Source organism: Tamandua tetradactyla, chromosome 1 (assembly GCF_023851605.1).
Source record: "Tamandua tetradactyla isolate mTamTet1 chromosome 1, mTamTet1.pri, whole genome shotgun sequence".
Taxonomy (NCBI): Eukaryota; Metazoa; Chordata; class Mammalia; order Pilosa; family Myrmecophagidae; genus Tamandua; species Tamandua tetradactyla.
The window spans coordinates 94,777,931-94,804,755 of record NC_135327.1 but is presented as its reverse complement, the minus strand read 5'-3'; the positions used below and the strand labels follow the sequence as shown (position 1 = coordinate 94,804,755).

At 38.8% G+C, this 26,825-nt stretch overlaps 1 long non-coding RNA gene and 1 other non-coding gene across 2 annotated transcripts; one reads left to right on the top strand and one right to left on the bottom strand.

Moving 5' to 3' along the window:
• Positions 1 to 3,580: 3,580 nt before the first annotated feature.
• Positions 3,581 to 26,792, top strand: LOC143685240 (uncharacterized). Its single transcript, XR_013176493.1, has 3 exons — positions 3,581 to 3,728; positions 6,359 to 6,414; positions 26,602 to 26,792. It is a non-coding gene; the product is annotated as an uncharacterized LOC143685240 (long non-coding RNA).
• LOC143653720 (small nucleolar RNA SNORA21) lies at positions 26,430 to 26,565 on the bottom strand. The gene has a single exon (XR_013161496.1). It is a non-coding gene; the product is annotated as a small nucleolar RNA SNORA21 (small nucleolar RNA).
• Positions 26,793 to 26,825: the final 33 nt, after the last annotated feature.

The window sequence follows — 26,825 nt, the reverse complement described above, 5'->3', positions numbered from 1 at the left end:
TAAGATAATAATTCATCTCCAAGAAATGTTAAAAAAGTAATTCATAGGAAGGTGAAAATTGGCCTTCGTATCTAATTTGAAGGGCAGAGAGGGACTCATTTACATCATTTGCAAATGAGCCAAAGAAAGGGTGATTCAAGTTAGTGCAACTAGAACAGGCCAAGCTTTGACACTTGGGGGGCTCACTGCCCTGCATGGGCTGCATATGCTTGGGCACCAAGCAGGTTCCCTTGGAGTCTCATGCGTGGGGTCAACAAAGACACACTAGGGCAGAAGGTGAGAGGAACACTTTTGTTGCTATGGAAGTTAAGGACAGATGTTTTACAAGTAGTCAAACGTCAGCTGTTAAACAGAACACTGAGAGCATCATAAATGAGGTCCCCATTTGGCAAATATTTTCCTGGCTGAAGTGGTTCTCACCAACAGGGAAAATGAAAAAAAAAATTCAGTAAAATTTCCATTGTGATTTGTTAAGTATTTCAGACACATGGCTCAGCAATTTTTTCCAATGCAAAGTTCTTTTCCTTCCATCTTAGAGGGCTGAAAGGTGTAGCTGCAGTGAAATGTCTGGTAAATCTGTTTTATTCTATAGCTAGTATTTCTCTGCAGGTAAGGCTGGTTATCACAGGAGAAGACAGCCATGTTATTCAAACATAAGGAAGTCTCTGGCTTAAAAGGCCATAGTTTATTTGATTGCTTTAATATAACCTTGCTTGGGTAACCTGGCTGAATGGTTGCAATAGTTGTTCTTATCTCATCCCTTCCTTTCAAGAGTAGATAGCGCAAGTTTGCTCTCCTATGAAATGAGGGACTTAGACCAGATAACCTCCCGGGTTCTTTTAGGCTTTAATATTTGGTGGCTTCATAATTTCTTCTTGGGAGGTAATACTCTTTGTTTTCCAGTGCATTGAATGGGTCCAAATATCCCTACATGCTTACTCTAGTTTTAGCAGCTATAAAAGTAAAAGGCAAGGTCTTTCATTAGAGGCTTTACAATTACAATTACAAATACAAAGTGCCTTCACCTATGCATCTCTTCCTGCTTCCCCTCCCCCCAGAATTTTGCAGATGAAAACAAGACCGAGGGAGGTTAAGGGATTTGTCCGGGACCACACAGGTTGCAGGAAACAGGAACTAACATGACAACTCAGGGCCTTTTAGTGCCACTACAGATTAATCTGCAGCATCCACAACACTTCACTACCCAAGAGCTGGAATTGATAACATCATAAAGACTCTTTTAGCTCCTTCTGCAGATGGTGCAGAATTAATTCTGTTGGTTCTGACAGGGTCATGTGTACAACCTTGAACCGATCTCTGTGGTCAGGGAATGTAAAGCTGGGCGACTGGTCAGATCTAGTCTCAGTCCCCTCCTGAAACTTGGAATGGAATCAGCTTCCCTGAAACACGTGGCTGAATATGGGAGTCAGGGAATCAGGGGGATTCAATGATGATGTGTGAATAATGATACCTGGGAAGATAAGAAAATTCCGACTACTTGGAGACAGCGTTTCCCCCAGAATACATTTTAAAAATAAGTTGTTTATAAGGTTTTATTTTCTAGTTTTTTGTAATTGAATTTAATTTTTGAAAAAGCATTTTCCCTTGAACTTGGTGTTAAATCATATACTAACTCTAGAGTGGCCGAGGAACCATAACAATAAAGGCTCAATCATTTGAAGTTCTAGGATTTCTGAAAATCCATATTCATTTAGCATGTTTGGGTCTCAGCTCAAACAAGACAAGTTCGTTCTTCTCTGAGATGTGAAATAAGGACTTGGAGCTCTGCCCATCAGATCAAATCAACAAACACGTCTGGTGCATCTTATGTGCCAGGTACTCATGGTAAAGTGAGGTGGCTCGGCTGGTCACATTTCCGGCTTTGTCGGTTTGACCCTGCCATCTAGTTTTCTGGTTTTTGTCCTGTGATCCCCAGATAAATCTGTGAGACATTTTACTTTCTGGGTGTACTTTGTCCGAATCTGTTTTGGCTAAAGAAACTGCTCAAAATAAATTTTTTTAAAAATCATTTTTGGATAATATTCTGTTGACCAAAACTTTCCCCTCAGTTGTCATGGCAACTTTCATATTGCAGGAGCTAGATGTTCGCCTAGAGGTTTGACAATCAGATGACTTCCAGACAGAGGTGTTGATTTAGGACATTTGGGCTATGTTCTAGTTTGCTAGCTGCCAGAATGCAATACACCAGAAAAGGAATGGCTTTTTAAAAGGGGAGTTTGATAAATTGCTAGTTAACAGTTCTAAGGCCAAGAAAATGTCCCAATTAAAGCAAGTGTATAAAAGTATCTAAATTAAGGCACCAATAAGAGGTTACCTTCAATCAAGAAAGGCCGATGAAGTTCAGGGTTTCTCTCTCAACTGGAAAGGCACATAGCGAACATGGTGAGGTCTGCTAGCTTTCTTCCCAGGCTTCTCGTTTCATGAAGCTTCCCTGGGGATGTATTTCTTCTTCATCTCCAAAAGTCTCCAGTGGCGTGGGCTCTTTGCTTAGCGGCTCATCATTCTGTTGTCATCCTCTGCTCTCTCAGAATCTCAAGTCTTTTCCAAAATGCTTCCTCTTTTAAAGGATGCCAGTAAACTAATCAAGACCCACCTGGAAAGGGTGGAGTCACATCTCCCTCTAATGTAAGGTTAACACTCACAATTGGGCGAGTCATATCTCTGTGGAGATAAGCTAATCAAGTTCCCAACCTACATTATTGAATAGGGATTAAAAGAAACGGTTGCTCCCACAAGATTGATTAGGATAAAAACATGGCTTTTCTGGGGTACATAAATCCTTTTCAACCATATGAGGCTAAGACACAGGGTTTTTACTATACACTAGTTTACATAATTTGTAAATCATTTTGGTTCAAGTAGGTTTCAGCTCTGAACCAACTACGGAGTATTTATTTGGTGACATCCCAGGCCCCTTAATGGAAATAAACTCACTCATTTGTATCCTTCAATTTTTTTTTAATTAGATAAGTTGTAGGTTTTTAGAAAAATCATGCATTAAATAGAGTTTCCATATTAATACCTTGCATTAGTGTGGTATATTTGTTCCAAATGATGAAAGAATATTATTATAATTTTACTATTAACTCCAGTCCATAATTTACATTAGGGTTCATCATTTATGCTGTATAGTCCTATATTTATTTTAAATTTAATTCTAGTAACATATATACAACTTAAAATTTCCCCTGTTAATCACATTCTATTCTTCCAGTCTTAACTAGTAGCTGGCTCAAAGATGTGGTGTGGGGATGGGGGGAATGAAATGTGCCTGTTGTATTGCAGCTGAGGTTGTTAGCAAACTGGGCACTGCTGGGTTTTTGCTCCACCTATCTCTGAACCCATGCTCGATTATGCTGGCTGTCATGGTCAGGTTCATGTGTCAGTTTGGCCAAGTGGTGGTACCTGTTTGTCTGGTTGGGCAAGAGCTAGCCTGTCTGTTGCAATGAGGACATTTCATAGAATTAAATCATGAGCACGTCAGCTGCATCCACAGCTGATTCCATTTGTAATCAGCCAAGGGAATATCAGTGAGTGATACTCAATCTAATCACAGGAAGCCTTTTAAGGAGGATTCAGAAGAGACAGGCTCTTCCTCCTGCTTTGGCTGGCAAGCCTCTCCTGTGGAGTTCTTCCAGACCCTCCATCGGAATCGTTGACTTCACAGACTGTCCTGCGGATTTTGTACTCTGCGTTCTCATGATCATGTAAGACACCTTTATAAATTTTATATTTCAAGTGTTCCCTGTTGATTCTGTTTCTCTAGAGAACCCTAACTAATACCAGCTTTTAAGAACAATAATTAATCCCATTGCTAACCCTTTTCTCCCAAACCTGACCCTCACATTCTATCTGGAATGCTCAGTGAAAAGTTATTTCACTGGAGATATCCAGATTTTGGTATTCCTGTTAAATTGGGGTTACAGCAATTTCCCCCCTCCCACAAAGACTCTTTCCTTCATATCCTCATTCAGGTTTGCCTCTTAATTATTCTACCTTTCCAATGAGAGTTGGTATATTAATATTTTGTTTTATTGTTGTTATTGTTAGAGTATGTGTATATATATTTTGAGGAGTCGTCTGTGGTCCCAGTTCTTGAACTAATGCTGCTTTCTTTAAATTGTCATACAAAAGAAGAATGCTTTCTAAAATAAATTTTTAATGAGGTGTAGTTTACATAAAATTCACCCATTTTAAGTATATAATTCAAGGCTTTTAGCATATTTATAGAGTTGAACAACCATAACTACAATCCAATTTCAGAGCAAAAGAGGCTGGTGCCCATTTGCAGTTATTCCTGATTCCCACCCCCAGCCCCAGTCACAAGAAAGGATGCTTTATCCTTAGTCTACCTGGCTTCACCATAGGGCTTTTAATTTGCATTTCGAAGATTAGTAATAAGGTTGAATATATTTTAATGTGGCCTTTCATGTCCTTCCTCCCTCCCTCCCTCCTTCTCTCTCTCTCTCTCTCTCTCTCTCTCTCTCTCTCTCTCTCTCTCTCTCTCTCTCTCTCTCTCTGAGTGTGAATTGCTAACTCAGGACATTTATCTAGTGTAGTGTTCTGTTGAGTCAGTTTATAAAATGGCAGGTGTTCTAGTTTGCCAGCTACCAGAATGCAATATTCCAGAATCAGAATGGCTTTTAAAAGGGGAATTTAATAAGTTGCTAGTTTACAGTTCTAAGGCCAAGAAAATGTCCAATTAAAACAAGTCTATAGATATGTCCAATCAAAGGCATCCAGGGAAAGATACCTTGGTTCAAGATAGCTTATGATATTCGAGGTTTCTCTCTCATCTGGAAACGTACGTGGCAAACACAGTCACAGTTTCTCTCTCAGCTGGAAGGGCACATGGCGAGCAAGGCATCATCTGCTACTTCTTGTTTCATGAAGCTCCCCGGGAGGCGTTTTCCTCCTTCATCTCCAAATGTCGCTGGCTGGTGGGCTTTCCCCTCTCACGGCTATGTCGTTCTCCTCTGCTCTCTCTGAATCTCTTTTCTCCAAAATGTTTCCTCTTTTATAGGACTCCAGTAAACCAATCAAGACCCACCCAAATGGGTGGAGACATGTCATCACCTAATCCAACTTAACAACCACTCGTGACTAAATCACATCATCCAGGGAGATGATCTGATTACAGTTTCAAACATACAGTATTGAATAGGGATTATTCTACCTTTATGAAATGGGATTTTGATTAAAACATGGCTTTTCTCGGGGGCATACATCCTTTCAAACCAGCACAAAGGGCAATGGCGGTGTCCATCTCGTCCTGTGGCTCAGGATGTCATTGCATCTTACTGCTGCATGATATTCCATCGCACGGATACAGCACATTTTGTTGCTCCAAATTGGCCATAAAAAGGAATAAAGGACTGATAAATATTACAGTGTAGATGAACCCTCAAAAATATTAGGCTAAGTGAAACAATCCAGACACAGAAGGTCACATATTATATGATTCTATTTATATATAATATCAAGAACAGGTCAAGCCCCAGAGACCGAAAGCAGATTAGTGGTTTCGAGTGGGTGGGGAGAGGGGGCAGTGAGGGATTAACTGCTGAATGGGCACAGGGTCTCTTCTTGGGGAGGGCAGATGAAGCTTTTGAATCTAGACGGAGATGCTTGCACAGTGTTGAGAATGTGCTGGACACCACTAATGGCAGATGATACGTCGTGTGAACTTCAACTCAGTAAAACATAAAGTGTCAGCATCTACCAGTGATTCTAAATCACTCATTTGTCTGTGATAAAATACTCCGTGCCACCCCCAGCTGTGGCTGATGGCTTCCACCCTCGTCTTTTTTTTATTGGTCTATAAAATTGTTTTACATACTATAGCTATTAAACCTTTGACATTCATGTTGATGTTTGCCTTTTAATTTTATCAGTAGTTTTAAAATATGTTTTGCATAAATGAGGCATTTATGTTCAAAAGTATAAAAGGGTCATCAGGGAAAAGCCTTCTTCTCACCCTCATCCCCCAGCTACCTAATTCTCCTCCTTCTGGGCAATCTTTGTGATTAATTTCCTATGTGTTCTCCCAAGGAGAGTTTCCACGTAAACTAACCAGTGCCTTGCTTTCAGCACTACAGCATGGGTGTTTACGAGCTTCTTAGTTAAGAAATTTTGCCAAACTATTTGAAGGTAAGTTGTTAACATTCTGATGTTATCCCTAACGAGTTTAGTACATACTTCCTAAAAATTAAGAACATTCTCCAACTTAACCGCAACGCGATTATTGCAACCAAGAACGTTAATAATAATTCTATAAAATCATCTAATAGCCAGGATCCTCATTCAACTTTCCCTAATTATCCCCCATCTTTTATAGATGTTTTAGGTTTTGGAACCAGGATTGAACCAAGCTTCATCCACTGCATTTGATTGGTAAGTGTCCTAGGCCTGTTTTAATATTGGAGAGTTCCTTCATATACCTCATCCATGATATTAACTTTCTTTTAATTGTTGATATTGATAATAGCAAAATTCAGCATTTATTGACTGATTAGTATAAACCATTGTTCTAAGTACTTAAAATGCATTGCCTTGTTTAATCTTCATGACAACCCCAGAAAGGTGAGAAGGATTCATTTTAAAATTGACAAAAGTAATGTATGCCTGCTGGACAACTTTATTATAGAAATATACAAGTAGATTGTGAAAGGCCCCACTGATGCTACCTCCAGATAAATCCATTTGTTCATCCATTTTTAATATAGTCCATAGTTTCCAATAGGTACATTTTCCCCATATACCTCCCCTATGAACTCTTTATAAGAGTGTTGCACATCTGCTCTAGTTCATGAGAAACTATTTAAATAATGGTACAGTTAATCATGGACATTGTCTGCCACAAGAGTCACTGTGTTATACATTCCCAATTTTTAACCTCCAACTTTCCTTCTGGTAACACACATGACTCTAAACTTCCCCTTTCCACCACATTCACACACCATTCAGCACTGTTAATTATTATCATAATAATGTGCTACTGTCACTTTTGTCCATTTCCAAATGTTTAAGTGCACCCCAGTTAAACATTCCACACATATTAAGCAACCATTCCCCATGCTTTAGCCTCAGTCTATATCCTGGTAACATATGTTCTATATTTTGTGTCTATGAATTAAAATATATAATTAGCTTATATCAGTGAGATCATAAAATACTTGTCCTCTTGTGTCTAACTTATTTCACTTAACTTAATGTCCTCAAGGTTCATCCATGTTGTTGCATTCTTCATTCATTCCTTCTTACTGCTGAATAATATTCTATCATATATATATAAATATATCCCACATTTTTTTTTTTATGAATTCATCTGTTGATGGACACTTGGGTTGTTTCATCTTTTGGGATGTTAGTACAGCAACCTCAGCTTTCTTTTGGTTACTACTAGTGAAGAATATCTTTTTCCACCCTTTCACTTTCAATCTATTTGCATCTTTGGGTCTAAGATGGGTATCTTGTAGACAGCATATAGAGGGATCATATTTTCTAATCCATTCTGCCAGTGTGTAATTTGGGGAGAGTTTAATCCATTAATATTCAATGCTATTACTGTAAAGGCAGTTCTTGATTCAACTATCTTATCCTTTGGTTTTTGTCAGACCTATTTGTCTCTCTCTTTTTATTCTTTAAGTTATCCTTACTAAAATTCTTCAGTTCAGTACCTTCCTCCAGATTGTTCTCTCCTGTCTTTTCTTTTCAGCCAGCAGGGCTCCCTTTAGTAGTTCTTGTAGGGCCAGACTCTTATTCACAAACTCTTGCAGCTTCTGCTTATCTGTGAGTATTTCAAATTGTCCCTCATTTTTGAAGGACAGTTTTACTGGATGGAGAATTCTTGGCTGGCAGTTTTTCTTTTTCAGTATCTCAAATATATCATACCATGCCTTCCTGCCTCCATGATGTCTGATGGAAATTCAGTCCTTAGTTTTATTTGGCTTCCCTTGTATGTAGTGAATCACTTTTCTTTTGCTGTTCTCAGCATTTTTTCTTTCTCTTTGCCATTTGACAGTCTGATTTCTATGTGTCTTGGAGTGGGTCTGTTTAAATTTACTTTGTTGGGAGTACATTGGGCTTCTTGGATTTGCATATTTGTCTTTTATAAGGGTTGGGAAATTTTCAGCCATTATTTCTTCAAATATTCTTCCTGGCCATTTTCCCTTGTCTTCTCCTTCTGGACACCTACAATGCATATATCTGTGTGCTTTGTGCTGCCATTCAATTCCCTGAAAACCAACTCAACATTTTCCATTTTTTTCTCCATTTGTTCTTTTGTCTGTTCAAATTCAGTCGATTGCCTTCTAGCTGGCTAATTCTTTCTTCTACCTCTTCAAATCTGCTGTTGTGTGTCTCCATTATATTTTTAATTTCATCTACAGTATCTTTTATTCCATAATCTGTTATTTTTCTCTGTATTCTTTCAAATTCTTCTTTATGTTCTTCTACTGCCTTTCTTTAATTTAAGAGAACAAGCAATACACTTAGAACCATCAAAAATGGATATCTTATTTAGCTTAACCATAGGCGTATTTAAATAAAGTATCCATATAATTATTGTAAAGCCTGTGTTTGCACAGCAAATTTCATAGACCAATTTAAAATTAAGGCAACAAGGAAAAAAACCCATAAATTCAGATAGCATCAGATAGTATCCTGCCACTTTGCTGAATTTGTTTATTACCTCAAGTAGTTTTGCTGCAGATTTCTCAGGGTTTTCTAAGTATAGGATCATGTCATCTGTAAATAATGAAAGTTTTACTTTTTCCTTTTCTACTTGGATGCCTTTTTTGTTTTCTCCTGTTTAATTGCTTCATTTAGTACTTCTAATACAATGTTGAATAATAGTGGTGACAATGGGCATCCTTGTCTCATCCCTGATCTCAACGGGAATGCTTTTAATTTGTCAACATTAAGTATGATGCTGGCTATGGGTTTTTTCATATATGCCCCTTACGACATTGAGAAAGTTTCTTTTGATACCTAACTTTTGAAGTGTTTTTATCAGGAAAGGATGCTGGATTTTGTTGAATGCTTTTTCAGCATCAATTGACATGATCATGTCATTTTTGCCCTTTTGGTTTGTTAATGTGCTGTATTACACTGATTGATTTTCTTATGCTGAAGCACCCTTGCATTCCTGGTATGAATCCCACTTGATCATGATGTATAATTCTTTTAATGAGGCATTAGATATGATTTGCCAGTATTTTGTTGAGAATTTTTGCATCTATGTTCATTAAGGAGATTGGTCTGCAATTTTCTTTTCTTGTATCATTTTTATCCAATTTTGGTTTTATAGTGATGTTAGCTTCAGAAAATGAGTTAGGTAGCATTCCTTTTTCTTCAAATTTTTGCAAGAGTTTGAGCAGGATTGGCATTAGTTCTTTTTAAAATGTTTGATAAAATTCTGTGAAACCATCTGGTTCTGGGCTTTTTTTTTGTGGAAAGATTTCTAATGACCGATTCAACCTCTTTATTTATGATTGGTTTGTGGAGATCTATTTCTTCTGGCGTCAGTAAAGATAATTCGTGTGTTTCTAGGAAATTGTCCATTTCATCTAAATTGTCTAGTTTGTTGGCATATAGTTGTTCATAATATCCTCTTATGATTTTTTAGATTTCTCCATAATCTGTGGTAACAATCCTCCTCTCTTTTCTGATTTTGCTTATTTGTGTCATCTCTCTTTTCCTTTTTAAGTTAGTCTAGCTAGGGGACTGTGCTGGTTTGAAAGGATGTATGTCCCCTAGAAAAGCCATGTTTTAATCTAAATTCCATTTCGTAAAGGCAGAATAATCCCTATTCAGTACGGTATGTCTGAAACTGTAATCAGATCATCTCCCTGGAGATGTGATTAAATCAAGAACAGTTGTTAAGATGGATTAGGTGATGACATGTCTCCACCCATTTGGGTGGTCTTGATAAGTTTCTGGAGTCCTATAAAAGAGGAAACATTTTAGAGAATGAGGGAGATTCAGAGAGAGCAGAGAATGCTGCAGCACCATGAAGCAGAGAGTCCATCAGCCAGTGCTTTGGAGTTGAAGAAGGAAAACGCCTCCCAGGGAGCTTCATGAAACAGGAAGCCAGGAGAGAAAGCTAGCAGATGATGCCATGCTTGCCATGTGCCCTTCCAGCTGAGAGAGAAAGCATGACTGTGTTCACCATGTGCCTTCTCACTTGAGCGAGAAACCCTGAACTTCATCAGCCTTCTTGAACCAAGGTATCTTTCCCTGGATGGATGCCTTTGATTGGACATATCTACAGACTTGCTTTAAATGGGACATTTTCTCAGCCTTAGAACTGTAAATTAGAAACTTATTAAATCCCCCTTTTTAAAGGCCATTCTGTTATATTGCATTCTGGCAGCTAGCAAACTAGAACAGGGACCATCAATTTTATTAATTTTCCCACCGAACCAACTTTTAGTTTTGCTGAGTCCTTCTATTGTTTTATTATCTCCAGTTTGTTTATTTCTGCTTTAGTCTTTATTATTTCTCTTCTTTTATTTGCTCTGGGGATAGTTTGCTATTCTTTCTCTAAATTCTCCAGGTGAAGAGTTAAATCTTCAAGTTTTGCTCATTCTTGTTTTTTAGTATAGGCATTTAGGGCAATAAATTTCTGTCTTAGCATTGCCTTTGCCACATCCCATAAGTTTTGATAAGTTGTACTCCCATTCTCATTTGTCTCCAGATATTTATTGATTTTTCTAGCAATTTCTTCCTTGACCCACTGATTATTTAAGAGTGTTGTTTAATCTCCACATATTTGTGAAAGCTCTGGTTCTTTGGTGATTATTAATTTCCTATTTTATTCCATTGTGATCAGAGAAGGTGATTGGATAATTTCAAACTTATTAAATTTACAGAGACTCAGTTTATGACTCAGTTATCTATGGTTATCTATGCTGGAGAATGTTGCATATGCACTAGAGAAGAATGTTTATCCTGGTGTTTTGGGATGTAATGATCCCTATATGTCTATTAGATTTAATTCATTTATTTTCTTCAGAGAGTGGAATTTTGAAGTCTCCCACAATTACTGTTGATATGTCTGTACTTCCTTTCGGTTTTTCCAATATGTGTCTCACATACTTTGGAGCTCCTTGATTGGGAGCATACACATTATGATTGTTATTTCTTCCTGGTGAATTGCCCCTTTTATTAATATGTAGTGTCGTCTTTTGTCTCTTATGACATCTTTACATTTAAACTCTATTTTGTCTGCTGTTAGTATAGCTACTCCTGCTTTCTTTTGGTTACAGCTTGCATAGAAGATATTTTCCATCTTTCACTTTCAATCTGTGTCCTTGAGTCTAAGATGTGTCTCTTGTAAACAGGATAAGGAAGGATTATGTTTTTTGATTCATTCTGTCAGTCTGTATCTTTTATTTGGTGAGTTTAGTCCATTAACATTTAAAGTAATAACTATAAAAGCAGTTCTTGACTTTACCATCTTGTCCTTTAGTTTTTATTTGTCAGATCTGTATATTACTTTCATTTCCTCTCTCTTTTCCATTAAATTATCTTTACTTATATTCTTCAATCCTGTGTTCTCCTCCAGACCTCCCTTTTCTGTCTTTTTTTTTTTTATCAGCTGACAGGGCTCCCATTAATATTTCTTGAGGGCTGGTTTCTTGTTGACTGGCTATCTCAATCTTTCTATGTCTTTGTAAATTTTAATCTCTCCCTCAATTTTGAAGGATAACTTGACTGGATAAAGAATTCTCGGTTGAAAGTCTTTCTCATGGGATCTTAAAAATATCATACCACTGCCTTCTTGCTTCCATGGTGCCTGCTGAGTAGTCTGAAGTCAGTCTTATGTGTTTTGCCTTGAACATAGTAGATTGCTTTTCTTGTGCTGCTTTCAGGACTTTTTGTTTCTCTTCAACACAAAGTCTGATTAGTATGTGTCTTGGAGTAGACTTGTTTGGATTTGTTCTAATTTGGAGTTCGCTGGGCCTCTTTGATTTGCATATTCATGTCTTTTATAAAGGTTGGGAAATTTTCTCTGATTATATCTTCAACTAACTTTCCCAACTCTTTACTCTTCTCTTCTCCTTTTGGGACAACAATAATTCTAATATTTGTGCACCTCTTGTTGTCCATCGTTTCCCTAAGATCTAGTTGCATTTTTTCATCTTTCTTGCCATTTGTTCTTTTGTGCATACTAGTTCTATTGTTCTGTCTCCTAGTTCACTTATTCTTCCTTCTGTTTCTTCGAATCTGCTATCATGTGTCTCCAGTATATTTTGTATTTGGTCTACTGTACCTTTCATTTCTATGAGAACTGCCATTTTTTAACCTCATAAATTCTTCTTTATGCTTTTCTAGTGTCTTCTTGATATCCTTTATTTCTTTATAAATATCCTTGAGTAGTTTTTCCATATTCTGTGTCCCTTCTGGAATTTTGATTTGGTCATTTGGCTGGGCCATTTCTTCATGATCTTTGTGTGTCTTGTGATTTTCTGTTGTGTTTGGGGCATCTGATTATCTTGATATAGTTATTTTGCAAGTTGTTTTTCTTCACTCTTCTAAAGTTTTGTATTTACTTAGTTTTTTGCTGAATGTTTCCTTTTGCACTTTGTCAGTCATTCTCTGCAAAATCAAGGTCAGGATCTCATGTAGGGGATACAATTCAACTTCAGGGTCTATTAGAAGCTAGGCAGGGGTTCATGGGTACTCCTGTGGCAGAATGGCTGCCCACCATGCAGGAGACCCAGGCTCAACATCCAGCCTGTGTACACACACACATGCACACACACATACACACAAAGAATGAGAAAAGAAAAAAAAAGAAGAAAAGAGATAATAATAATAAAGCAAAATAATAACAAAACATGAAACACAAAGACAAGGACCACAACCAAATACATCTCACAGTAGCAAACCCCAGAATCAAAAGGAGACACCCCAAGATATACTGGAAAGAAAGTCAGGTTGGTGCCCACCAGAGGGAGAGAAAATTTAAGAGAAAAAATAATAATAATAAAAATAAATGACATGGAATAATAGAAAATAAGATGTGAAATAAAAAATAAAAATATAATACATAAAATATCTATAAAATTTAAAAAATAATAAAAAGGACAATTATATTACTAATAAAAATGTATAGAAAGAATATGTTTCAAAAGGGGGAAAATAAAAAAAACAATATAAGAAAAAAATAAAAATAAAGACCTAGGCAGATAAGGGGTTAGCTATCTACTCAGCTGGAGGCAACTGTGAGGCTCCTCCTCCCTCCAGCGCTCCCCTCCCTGTCTGGTGCTGCTGACCTGCACTTACCACATACAGCCAACAGGTGGCACGCTTGAGTCTCTTCCTCCTTCAGCCCTCCCCCTCCTGGCAGGAGCTACTTGAGGTCGGAGTGTTCAACATGGGCTGCTCTGCCAGGGGCAGCAGCGAGCGGGAAAACTGGGGAGCTGATCAGTGTGTGTGGGATCAGCTGATCCTCAGTACTGGTGGGCCTGCCAAACACCACGATTCTTGCACCCAATTGGGTGATCACTCCCCCCACCAGAAGGCACCAATGAACGATCGCCAGCATTTGGGCTCCCCCATGGGTGCTGTCCACTGCAACCACGTGGGAAGGTTCCTCCAGCTGGCAGCTGTGCAGGCTGGAGCCGAAGAGGGTCAGTTCCCTCTTATCATACCTCCCAGGTGGACTGCAGCCTGCCGGGTGGGGACTGTGGTCACCCGACCCACTCGCTCTCCCCCGATCTGCTGATGCGCTCCTCCCCCAAACTACTTACCTGCAGTCCTGGGCATTTTCTCCTATTTTGTTTCATGGAGCAGGAGTGAACTCATTGCACTCTGCTCTGCCATTTTCCTGAAAGTCTTTCTCTAGTGTCTTCTAACATCCTTTATCTTTTAATATACATTTTCCTTCATTACTTTGAATTGATTCAGGAGATTTGTTTGTACATTTTGATTAATTGTTCCTGTATCTCCTCCAACTTTATGATCTGTTCCTTTGACTGGGCCATTTCTTCTTGAGTTTTAGTATGCCCTGTGATTTTTTTTGCTGGTATTTGGTATCTGATTATATTGATGGGTCTATTCGGAAAGTCAATTTCTCTCTTTGATCTAGGATTTAGCTGTTGCCTGGGTTTCTATTAGGGCACTGCTTTGACAGTTCATGTGTATTTCTCAGCCAAAACACATTTGGGTACCCACCCAGGGGTTCTAGGCCAGCTTCAATGGGCCTGGGATGGGGTCTGGAGAGCCTCTGAAAAGCCCTGCAGTTCCCCTGAACTTTCTAGCTTGCCCAGTGGATGGTGCTGTTCGGTGACTTAATCATCCTCAGAAGCTGTTTACTTCCTGGAACCAGGCAGGGCTGAATTTGTGGGGTTCTTGTGCCCGTACGTCACCGGCCAAGACCTGGCTCCGTGCGGGGCTGTATCCCCCTCTGTACTTGGCAGTGGAGGAGCCCTTCAGTTGCCGTCTGCAGTGGTCGCCCAGGCAAGGACAGGGCCTCCAGGTGCCTCAAGGGTGGGGGTGGGCATCAGGACCTGTGTACGGAAACAGTCTTTGTCTATGTTTTCTCAGACTCTTCGTTCTTTGCAGACCTGGGCCTTGAAATGTCTTCCCCTGTCCCCTGGGTCCCCAAACGGTTTATTTGTACAGTTTCTGCCTGGCTACTTATGGCTTTTAAGAATATTTTATGGTTCTTTCCTCTATTTTTGAAGCTCTTCTTTGCTGCCCTTTTATATTCTGTGCTCTTCCATCCTGCTGTGGGTCTCTGTGGGTTTGGTTCTTTGTCTGGATATTGGTGGGTATCTGTCTCACTGCTTTGAGAGATTTTGCAGTCTGTCCCTGGTGGGAGGTGGGAGGGGTCCAGGCTGCTGCCTCTGTGCACTTCCTGAGCTACATGGGACCATGTGAGGGGGCGGGGAGAGGCCGGCAGGTCTGGTACTGAAGTTTCCTACCTGATATTTTTCTCTTTGTTCGATTCAGCATTTGTGGGATCCTTCTCCAGTCTTTACCTTCCTCCAGTGTTCTGAGCAAGTGAGAGTTGTCCTTTTTTTTTTTTTTTTTTGCTGAATCTCTGGGGAGAAGTTTCCAGTAGCTAACTGTTTTGGTTTGCTAATGCTGCTGGAATGCAACATACTAGAAATGGGCTGGCTTTTACAAAGGGGATTTATTAGGTTACAAATGTATATATCTAAGACTATGAAAATGTCCAAATTAAGGCATCCAGAAAAAGGTATCTTGACTTTGAAGAAAGGTTTCTGGCATCTGGGCTACCTCCTTGAACCAGGAAGGCACAGGGCTGGCATCTACTGGTCCTTGCTCCCAGCTTTGTGCATTCACTTGTTATTCCAGTGGTTTTCTCTATAAGCATCCGTGAGTCCTCACTTAGCTTCTCCAGGGTAAACTTCTCTAGTTCATCTCTGTTCTAGTTTGCTAGCTGCTGGAATGCAACACACCAGAGACTGATTGGCTTTTAATAAAAGGGGATTTATTTCCTTCTTCAGAGGAAAGGCAGCTAGATTTCATCTGAGGTTCTTTCTTACATGGGAAGGCATAGGACGATCTCTGCTGGTCTTCTCTCCAGGCCTCTGGGTTCCAACAACTTTCCGTGGGATGATTCCTTTCTGCATCTCCAAAGGCATGGGCTGGGCTGAGCTGCGAGTGCTGAGATGAGGTATGCTGAGCTGCTTGGGCTGTGCTACGTGGAGCTCTTTCATTTAAGCACCAGCCAATTAAATCAAACATTGTTCATTATAGCAGGCATGCCTCCTAGTCGACTGCAGATGTAATCAGCAACAGATGAGGTTCATGTACCATTGGCTCATGTCCACATCAACAGAACTAGGTGCCTTCACCTGGCCAAGCTGACAACTGAATCTAACTATCACAGTCTCTTAGATTAGCATCTCCAAATGTCTGTGTGTTGGTTTCATCTCTCTGCTCTCTTTATTGACTGTGAGTTTCCTCTCATAAAGGGTTCCAGGAAAGGATTAAGACTGACCTTGAATGGGCAAAGTCATATCTCCATGGAAACAATCTAATCAAAAGGTCCCACCCACAACTGGGTAGGTCACATCTCCATGGAAACAACCTAATCAAGAGGTTCCACCTAACAATAGGTCTGCCCCACAAGATTGTATTAAAAGAACACTGCTTTCCTGGATACCAACAACTTCAAACCAGCATGCTGTCTTATGTCACCATGTTGATGGTGTCACTCCCATGGTATTGACTTTTAATCGGGTGTGAAGTAGGGATCCAATTTTTCAGTTGTGATACAATTTGTATATGGTACAAATTCACCCTTTTTAGAGTACAGTTCTATGAGTTCTGACATATGCAGTTGTTACCACCACCACCATCATCCGTAACAGTTCCTTCACCCCCCAGATGTCTCCTTGTGCTCCTCTGTAATCACCTCCTCCCCTATTCTCAGCCCCTGGTAACTACTGATCTATTTTTTGTCTTTTCTAGAATGTTTCATAAATGGAATCATAGAGTATGCATCATTTTAAGGCTGGCTTCTCCTACTTAGTTCATTTGAGATTGACCCAGGTTACTGGATGTAGCAGCGGTTCATTCATTTGTATTACTAGTATTCCATTGTACGTTTGTGCAGTAGTTTGCCTATCCATGCTTCCACTGAAGGACAGTTGGGTTATTTCGTTTTTGGTGATTCCCACCAGTAATAGAGGAGAGTTCAAGTTGTTCCACATCTTCAGCAGCACTTGGTATTATCAGGTTATTTTTAAAAGTCATTCTGGATATGTGGTGGTATCTCATTGCAATTTTGATCAGCATTTCCCTTATGATTAATGACGTTGAGCATCTTTTCCTGTGTTTGTCATTCATATCTGCCATATGTTATTTAATTCGGTTGTCTGCATTCTTATTATTGAATTGTAGGAGTTCTTTGTTTTCTTAATAGAAATCCTTTAAGGATAGTGGCTTGCAAACACTTTCTCCCAGTCCGTGGTTTGCCTTTTAATTTTCTTAACAGTATTATTTGAAGAGTAGTTTTATGATGAAGACAAATTTATTTATTTTTTTCTTTTAAGAATCATGCTTTTTTGAGTCCTAAATTTTTTTTGTCTAACCCAAGTTCACAAAGTTTTCTTCCAGAAATTTTGTAGTCTTAGCTCTTAACTTAGGTCTATGATTCATTACAAGTTAAATTTTGTATCTGATAATAGGTCAAGCAAATTATTTTTTAACAATAAAATATCACCATTCTGAAATATTCTATTGCAAGTTACATAGGATATATTTCAGCTACTTGAGTTATACTTCTTAAATAATGACGAAAGAGAATATGGATGGTATCCCCAACCCGCTTACCATTATGAACTTTATTTTTCAACCTGAATATAAGTTAAAGTCCAAATCTAACAATCTACCCTTTTGCCAATGTTTTCAATGGTTTCATGAAAATTACCAGATAGCATTATTCCCAAGTGCAAAGAAAATCTCAATTCTAAATATAAAGAAAATTTTGATGTACTGAGCTGAAAATATGCATCTCAAAAAATCTATTTAGTATGACAGATTTGCTTTTTAAAAAATTTCAATGGAAATATTGCTTTAATTATTTTCTTTTTCTTAAAATTCCTGTTTACTCAATGAATTTGCTTTAACAATAAACCCTCAAGAAAGGCATTTTATAATAAGATTTATTGTGGTATTGCTTCTCCCCAGTTAACACCTGCCTGCCCATCGTAGGTGGCAAGGTCGGTTGACAGAAAGTAGATTCTGCATGTGTGCCTTAACTTTTGCTATCACCCCTCATTTTTTGTGGTGTTTGTATATGTGTGTGTGTGCCAGTATATGTGTGCCTGCGGAGATCCAATAGAAAAGAGAAGTCTCTCCTATTTTATGCACTTGGGGAGCCAGCTTTTTGATTATTAGTGAGTTCAGTTGCAGAAGCTACTATCTGATGTGTCTCTTGCTATTTATGATATAAACTCTAGGTCTCACCGTTGGCCTGAAGCTTTTGTCCACAAACAGCAAGTCCATTCAGCACTATTTAGCTATAGCTCTGGTTAGCTTTTTCTGGCAAGTTTCTTCCAAGTACACTGTGACTTATGGTTTGAAATGATAATAGACCCTTGCAGGTGGTAAGCAGCACTCAACACAGTCTTTGCATAATCCTACAAGTAAACAGTCTGATGAAAAAGTGATATTTTCTATCCTGTATATATTGATTTTAATAAGGGCATAGTGTCAAAGTCACACATAGAACAGAGAGAAGGTTGTTACTGAATGCTCAGCAAGCTATCTGCAGAAATTGTCTGCTCAATGTAGCAAATTCCTTTTCAAAGCTGATAAAAGCCAAAATGGGCTGGAATGCTGATATGGAGGGGACTCAAAATAATCGCATTTTGGCTCTGGGCCGAGCTCTCTTTAAACCATATCTTCTTTTTACACTCACAAGGGAAAAGGATAAAACAGGGGTCATTGATAGCTCACTTCTACCTGTGTGGGCCTGCTAGAGCTGTTGGTGTCTTAGAAGTTATGGAGAGGATGAAAAGAAAAGACACATTTTAAAATTCCATGATATGGTTTCCGATAAAAGAATAAATAGGGTCTTAATGTCCTTGAAAAATTACATAGAAGTAAAACTTAGTTAATGCATCAAAACTAAAAATTGCTATTAAATAACTAGAAAGGGACAGAGACTTCTGTGACACAGAATTGTGACGCAGACAATGGAGTGAATGTGCTCCGTCAGGACTCCACCAGGGACAAGAGGTTGTATCCAGAAAAGTGCCTGCCCCGCAGCTAGTTTGGGAGATCAGCCCCCTCAGCTCTGCAACCCCGAGTTTCCTTGGGGAACCTGGAAGTCAGCAGACTTGCCCTCCCTGCTCATAGAGACCATCCAGTTACTGCACAGAGCCTACTGCTCCCCTTTCCATATACAGGCCCAAAGACCTCAGGAGTGCATGAATGGGGAGGCACGAACACAGAAGCAAGCCACACTGTGTCCTGTGCCCCGCTCCCCTGAGCTCTGCACCACTTGCCCAGCAACCTCATGCCACATCCCACACTCCTGCGCCCCATGCCATGTCCCACCTCTGTGCCCCCATGTTGCACTCTGAGTCCCCGAGGCCTGCACTCCTGTACTGCATCCCCTTCACCCCTGCATTGTTATGCCATACCCTGCCCCAGGCCACACTCAGTCCCATGCCCTGGCCCCCACCCTGCACCAAACACACCACACCTTGTGCCCCCACACTATGCCACACCCTGCACACCACACCACACCCCCACGTGCTGTGCCCCACACTCCCACTCCATGCCCCTGCGCCTCGGCCCTGTACCTGCACCACCGTGTCCCAATACCAGCATGCACCCTGCCCCAGGCTCTGCCCCATTTCCCGCATCCCATGCCACGCCTAGCTGGCAGGCATTTCCAGGTTGGCTGTGGACAGAGGTAGCTGAATGACCCAGTCCCAATGCCCAAGGTCATTCCAAGCAGGAGCCTGGGGGTCACCAGACCCACTGGGCCCACAAGTAGAATCTCTGCCAAGGTATACACTGCCCATGCCCCAGTACTAGGTTTGGCTGCTTTCACTGCACCTGGACCAGCAGACCTGGCTGGAACTGCATCAGGTCTCCATCCAGCTCACACTGCTGCTGCAGTCTGGGAGAGCCCCGCCTGAGGGGAAATGAGGCCCAAGATCACCATCTGCTGGAAAGAAACAGAAAGTGCAGCTGGCAAACTGCCTATCTGTCTAGCTTCCAACAGACCCTTAAGGAGAGCTGCATTCCCTGTATGAAATATGGGCCTTGGTCTGGTGGGAAATGACTGATAAACCAATTGCAAAAGGAGGCCTTCAATGTAAACACAAGCAATTACAAAGCCTTAAGACAACTGAGGGAAATCAACTTTCAAAATAACCCTATCAAGATAATCAATTGCCTCAGAGCCAACAATCACAAAGCATATGAAGATACAAGCAGATACGGCCTAACCAAATAACCAAATTAAAACACAGAAGGAGACACAGACTTTGGAACAACTAATCAAAGATGTTCATATAAATCTTCTAAATAAATTCAATGGGTTAGCTAATGACTAAAGGATATCAAGAAGATGTTAGAAGAATTTGAAAGAATAAATAGAAAAATATCTGATATCACAGAGATGGAAGATACTATAGACCAAATTAAAAATATATTAGAGACACACAACAGCAAATTTGAAAAGGCAGAAGAAAGAATAAGCAAACTACAAAAAAAATTCGAATTGAATTCAAATGCACAAAAGAACAAACGGCAAAAAGAGAGAGACAAACTTGAATTGGATCTCAGGGAAAGGATGGATAACACAAAGCACAGAAATATAAGAATATCAGTGTCCCAGAAGGAGAAGAGAAGAGTAAAGCACTAGGAGGATTAACTGAAGAGATAATGGGGAAAACTTTCCAACCCTTATAAAAGACATAGACATACAAATCAAAGAATCCCAATGAGCCCCAAATAGAATAAATCCAAATATGCCTACTCCAAGACACATACTAATCAGTTTGTCAAATGTTGAAAAGAAGCAGATAGTCCTGCAAGTGGCAAGAGAAAAGTGACTTACCACCTTCAAGGGAAACCACATAAGACTGAGTTCAGACTATTCAACAAGCACCAAGGAGGTGAGAAGACAGTGGTATGATACATTTAAGTTCTTAAAAGAGAAAGACTTCCAGCTAAGAATTCTTTATCCAGTTAAATTGTCCTTCAAAAGTGAGGGAGAGGGGGCAGGCCATGGTGGCTCAGTGGCAGAGTTCTCGCCTGCCATGCTGGAGACCTGGGTTCGATTCCCAGTGCCTGCCCATGAAAACAAAAAGAAAACAAAAGTGAGGGAGAGATTAAAGTTTTCACTGATGAACAAAGGCTGAGGGAATTTGCCAACAAGAAACTGGTCCTATAAGAAATTCTAAAAGGAGTTCTGCCAGCTGAACAAAGAGACAGAAGAGGAGATCTGGAGGAGGGCAAGAATTCAACTGTTACCAGTAGGAGTAACTTAGAGGATAAAAAGAGAAAGAGGTAAAAGAATATACAGATCTGACAAATAAAAACCAAAGGATAAGATGCTAGATTAAAGAACTGCCTTTACAGTAATAACTTTGAATGTTAAAGGACTAAACTCACCAATTAAAAGATACAGACTGGCAGAATGGATTAAGAAATATGGTCCATCTATATGCTGCTTACAAGAGACTCATATTAGACCAAAGGATACAAATAGATTGAAAGTGAAAGGATGGATAAGATGTCCCATGCAAGCTGTAACCAAAAGAAAGCAGAAGTAGCTATAATAATATCAGATAAAATAGACTTTAAATATAAAGACATCTTAAGAGACAAGGAAGGACACTATATATTAATAAAAGGGCCAATTCACCAAGAAGAAATAACAATCATAAATGTTTATGCTCCCAATCAATGAGCTCCAAAGTACATGAGGCAAATGTTGGCAAAACTTTAGGAAGCAATAGATGTTTCAACAAAAATATACCACTCTCCTCTGTAGATAGAACAACCAGACAGAGGATCTACAAGGAAATGAAGAACTCAAACAATTTGATAAATGAATTAAACCTAACAGACAAATACAGATCATTACACCCCAAAACACCAGGACATACATTCTTCTCTAGTGCTCATGGAAGGTTCTACAGGATAGATCATATACTGGGGTACAAAACAGGTCTTCATAACATTAAAAGATTGAGATTATATGAAATGCTTTCTCTAATCACAACGGAATGAAGCTGGAAATCAATAACCATAAAAGAATGTGAATATCCACAAATATATGGGGATTAAATAACGCACTCTTAAACAAACAATGGGTCGATGAAGAAATTGTTAAGAGAAATTTGTAACTATCTGCAGATGAATGAAGATGAGGATATAACATATAAGAACTAATGTGGCAAAAGCAAAACTGAGAGAAAACTGATTGCCCTAAATGTCTATATTAAAAAAAATCAAGTACTTAATTGCTCACCTGGAGGAAGCAGAGAAAGAACAGCAAACTAATTCCAAAGCAAATAGAAGAAAGATAAATAACAAAGTTAAAGCAGAAATAAATCAGTGGGGGAACAAAAAAACTACAGAAAAAAAATCAATAAAACTAAAAGTTGGTTCTTTGAGAAAATCAGTTAAATTGATGGCCCCCTAGTTAGGCTGACAAAGTAAAAAAGAGAGAGATGCAAACAAACAAAATCAGAAATGAGAGAAGCTTCATTATCATGGAAGAAACGATAAAGAAATATCATTTATAATGAAAGATATTCAGTTTATAACTGAGGAAATAAAAAAAAATCACAAGTGGATACTATGAACAACTGTATGCCAACAAACTAAACAACTGTGATGAAATGGACAAATTCCTAGAAACGCAAAAACAATGTATGCTGACTTGAAATAATATCAACAAACCAATCATAAGTAAAGAGATTCAAACAGTCATCAAAAATCTTCCTACAAAGAAATGCCCAGGGTCAGATGGCTTCACAAGGGGATTTGCTCAAACATTCGGTGTTGGTTTGAAGCTATTATGTACTCCGAAAAGCCATGTTTTAATCCTGATCCAATTTTGTGGGAGCAGCCATTTTTTAAAAATCCTGATCAATATTGTAGGGGAGAATATTTTGATTAGATTATCTCCACAAAGAGATGACATGCCCAATTGTGGGTGTGACCTTTTGATTAGATAGAGATGTGATTCCACCTTTTTAAGGTGGGTTTTGATTAGTTTACTGGAGTCCTTTAAATGAGGAAACATGTTGGAGAGAGTAGAAACAACAGAGCCAACAGAAACTTCAGAGCAGAGCTGACACAGATGGTGACACCTGGAAAACAGAGACGCAGATGTTTGGAGATGCTTGGAGCTCAGCAGTCGTTGCCATGAGATGTTAAGCAAACCAAAATGTGGAGAGAGCCAAGGGAAGCCAAGAGGAAAAAGGCCTGCCTCAGAGAAGCAAAGTGAGGAACCCCCACAGGAACAGAGACTGAAAGCAATGGAGCCCAGGAGCAAGGGACCAGCAGATGCCAGCCACTTGACTACCCAGCTGACAGAGGGGTTCCTAAACTATTGGCCTTCCTTGAATTAAGGGATCTGTCCCTGGATGCTTTAGTTTGGAAATTGTTGTAGGCTTAGAACTTTAAGCTTTAACTTATTAAATTCCCCCTTTTCAAAAGCTATTCCAGTTCTGGTATATCACATTCCAGTAGCTTGCAAACTAATACACATTCCAAAAAGAACAAATACAAATCTTGTTTGAAAAGTGAGGAAAAAGGAACACTACCTAACACGTTCTATGAAGCTAACATCCCTCTAATATCACATCCGGTTAAAGGTATTACAAGAAAGGAAAAGTACATGCCAAACTCCCTAATGAATACAGATGCAAAAATTGTCAACAAATACTAGCAAATTAAATCCAATGAAACATTAAAAAGAATTATATACCATGACCATGTGGAGTTTATACCAGGAATGCAAGAGTGGGTTCAACACAAGAAAATAAATCTATGTAATATAGTACCTTAAAAATCAAAAGGGAAAAAATCAAATGATCCTCTCAATTGATGCTGAAAAAGAATTCAACAAAATTCAGCATCCTTTTCTGACAAAAATACTTCAAAAGGAAGAAAACTTCCTTAACATGATAAAGAACATACATGAAAAATCCATGGCTAGCATCGTACTTAACAGGGAGACAGAAAGTCTTCCCCCTAAGATTGGGAATGAGACACGGATGCCCTCTGTCACACTTTTATTCAACATTGTACTAGAAGTTTTAGCTAGAGCAATTAGGTAGGAAAAGATATAAAAGGCATCCAAATTGGAAAGAAAGAAGTAAAACATTCATTATTTGAAAATGACATAAGACTATACTTGAAAAATCCTGAGAAATCTAGGATAAAGCTTCTTGAAAAATTCAGCAAACTTGCAGGATACAAGATTAATGTGTAAAAATCAGTAATGTTTGTATACACTAACAATGACCCAACTGAGGAGAAAATTAAGGAAAAAATTCCACTCAAAATAGCAACTAAAAGAATCAGGTATCTAGGAATAAACTGAACCAGGGATGTAAAGGACCTGTACACAGAAAACTACAAAACATTCTAAAAGAAACGAAAGAAGATCTAAATAGGTGATGAAACATTCCCTGCCCATGGATAGGAATGTTGACTGTAGTTCAGATGTCAATTCTACCCAAATTTGATCTACAGAGTCAACATAGTACCAATCAGAATTCTAACAATCTACTTTGAAGACTTGGAAAAGCTGATTATCAAATTCATTTGGAGGAGAAAGAGACCTTGAATAGCTAAAAAATTCTAATAAAGGAGAACAAAGTAGGAGGATGAACACTTCCTGATTTTAAAGCTTATCAAAAAGCCACGGTGGTCAAAATAGCATGGTATTGGCACAAAGACAGAATTATGGAATCAAATCAAGAGTGTGGGAATAGACTACCAAATCTATGGTCAATTGATCTTTGACATGGTCCCCAAATCCACTGAATTGGGACAGAATAGTCTTTTCAATAAATGGTCATGGGAGAACTGGATATCAATAGCAAAATAATGAAAAAGGACCCTTACCATGCACCTATACAAAAATTAACTCAAAGTAGATCAAACACCTAAATATAAGAGCCAGTATCATAAAACTCATAGAAGAAAATATAGGGAAACATCCTTAAGACCTAGTAATGGAAGTTTCTTAAGCTTTACACCCAAAGCACAAGCAATGAAAGAAAAAAATAGATAAATGGGAACTCCTCAAAATCAAATGCTTCTATGCCTCAAAGGCCTTTGTCAAAAAGGTGAAGAGGCAGCCAATGCAATGGGAGAATATATGTGGAAATCATGTATTGGATCAAGTTTTGATATCCTGTATACATAAAGAAATTGTACAACTGAACAACAAAAGAACAAACAGCCCAATTATAAGATGGGCTAAAGATATGACTAGACATTTTTCTGAAAAGCAAATACAGATGGCTAAAAAGCACATGAAGAGATGCTCATTTTCATTAGCTCTAAGGAAAATGGAGATCAAGACAACAGTAAGATACCACCTCACCCCTATAAGAATGCTATTTAAAAACAGGAAACTACAAATGTTGGAGAGGATGTGGAGATATTGGGCCACTTGTTCACTCCTGGTGGGAATGTATAATGGTATAGCTACTGTGGAAGACATTTGGTGGTTCCTTAGAAAACTAAATATCTAGTTGCCCTAAAACCTGGCAATACACTACTCATTATATACTTAAAAGAGCTGAAAGCAGTGACACAAACAGACATTTGCACATTGATGTTTATAGCAGTATTATTCACAATTACCAGAAGATGGAAACACCCATAAACAGATGAGTGGATAAACAAAATGTGGTATATACATATGATGGAATATTATGCAGCAACAGATGAAATAAGGTCCTGAAGCACATGAAAACATGGATGAACCTTGAGGACATAATGCTGAGTGAAATAATGCTAGTCTAGGCACAAAAGACTAGATAATGTGTGATTTTACTATTATGATTCTGGTAAAGGTAAACTCTGAGGCTTATAATGTAGAATTCAGGGGACCTAGAGACACAAGAAGCTAGAAATGGGTGAACAGTTAGCTAACAAAGTTGAATTTAAATGTAAGGAAATGGATAGAAGTGAAGGTGGTTCAGTAGTAGGTTTAAAAGTAATATTGCCAAATTGAAGGTGAACATGATCGAAAGGGTTTGTATAGAGCCATGTATCACATTGATTATCACTACAAATATAAATAAGTTCTTGCATGAATTACTTCAAAGGTATAAATCTTGTATGAAGAGTCAATAATAGATGGGTATAGGGGAAAAATGACTATTGCATGCTATGCTCTTTATTTAACAGGAAGACATCAACAGTTCCACAGGAAAACCAGCAGTAAATAAATGGGGGTGGGGGGGTGGGGGAGGACAAGAGTTAAGGGGAGGTTTGGATTTTCCATTTGGTGAGGATGTGTTTCTTGGTTATTTTTCTCTTTGGAGCAATGAAAATAATCTAAAATTGAAAGTGTTGATGATTGTACAACTAAGTAAGGATAATGTAATACATCGATTGTTTACTTTTAACATTATCCATGATTCCCAATGGATGGAGGTGACTGAAAGATACACTGAGAAGTAGAACAGTGTTGTATATATATAATGGAATATTGTGCAGCTACAGAAAGGAATGAAGTCGTGAGGCAGGCAACATAGTTAATGAACCGTGGGGACATTATGTGGTGCAAAATAAGCCAGAAAAAAAGAACAAATATTGTATGGTCTTTTTTAGAAAATACTTATAAGAAAATTGGGGCCTAAATTGTAAGCTCTAACAGCAGTCACATTTAGTCTCCCCACCCCCCACTCCCAAGTGTAACACCTTGTCAGATCACGGATTGAAACAAAACAACACAAGATGTTGCTGCTTCACCCAAAAGCAATGTATTTATTCTGATCTTTCTTGATGGCTCAGTGGGTCATCAGCAAATGACCCATTGAGTGCTTTTAAAAGGGGACACATTTAATCTTGAGCTGTAAATGTTATTTGTAGATTTTGAGATGCTGTGCTATAGATGTATGACCCAGTATCTCCCTGGAACTTTGGCTACCTGTGTGACACCTAAGACTCAAGAGTTGGAGTTCTGCAGGTCTAAAAGTCAGCATTGCTACATACAACAACTGTTAAAGAAACTGAAAAAGAGATCAGCCTTCAATTAGAGATAAGAATGAAGCCAATCTGGTCGGGACTAAGGTAAATCAGAATACAGAGGTAAG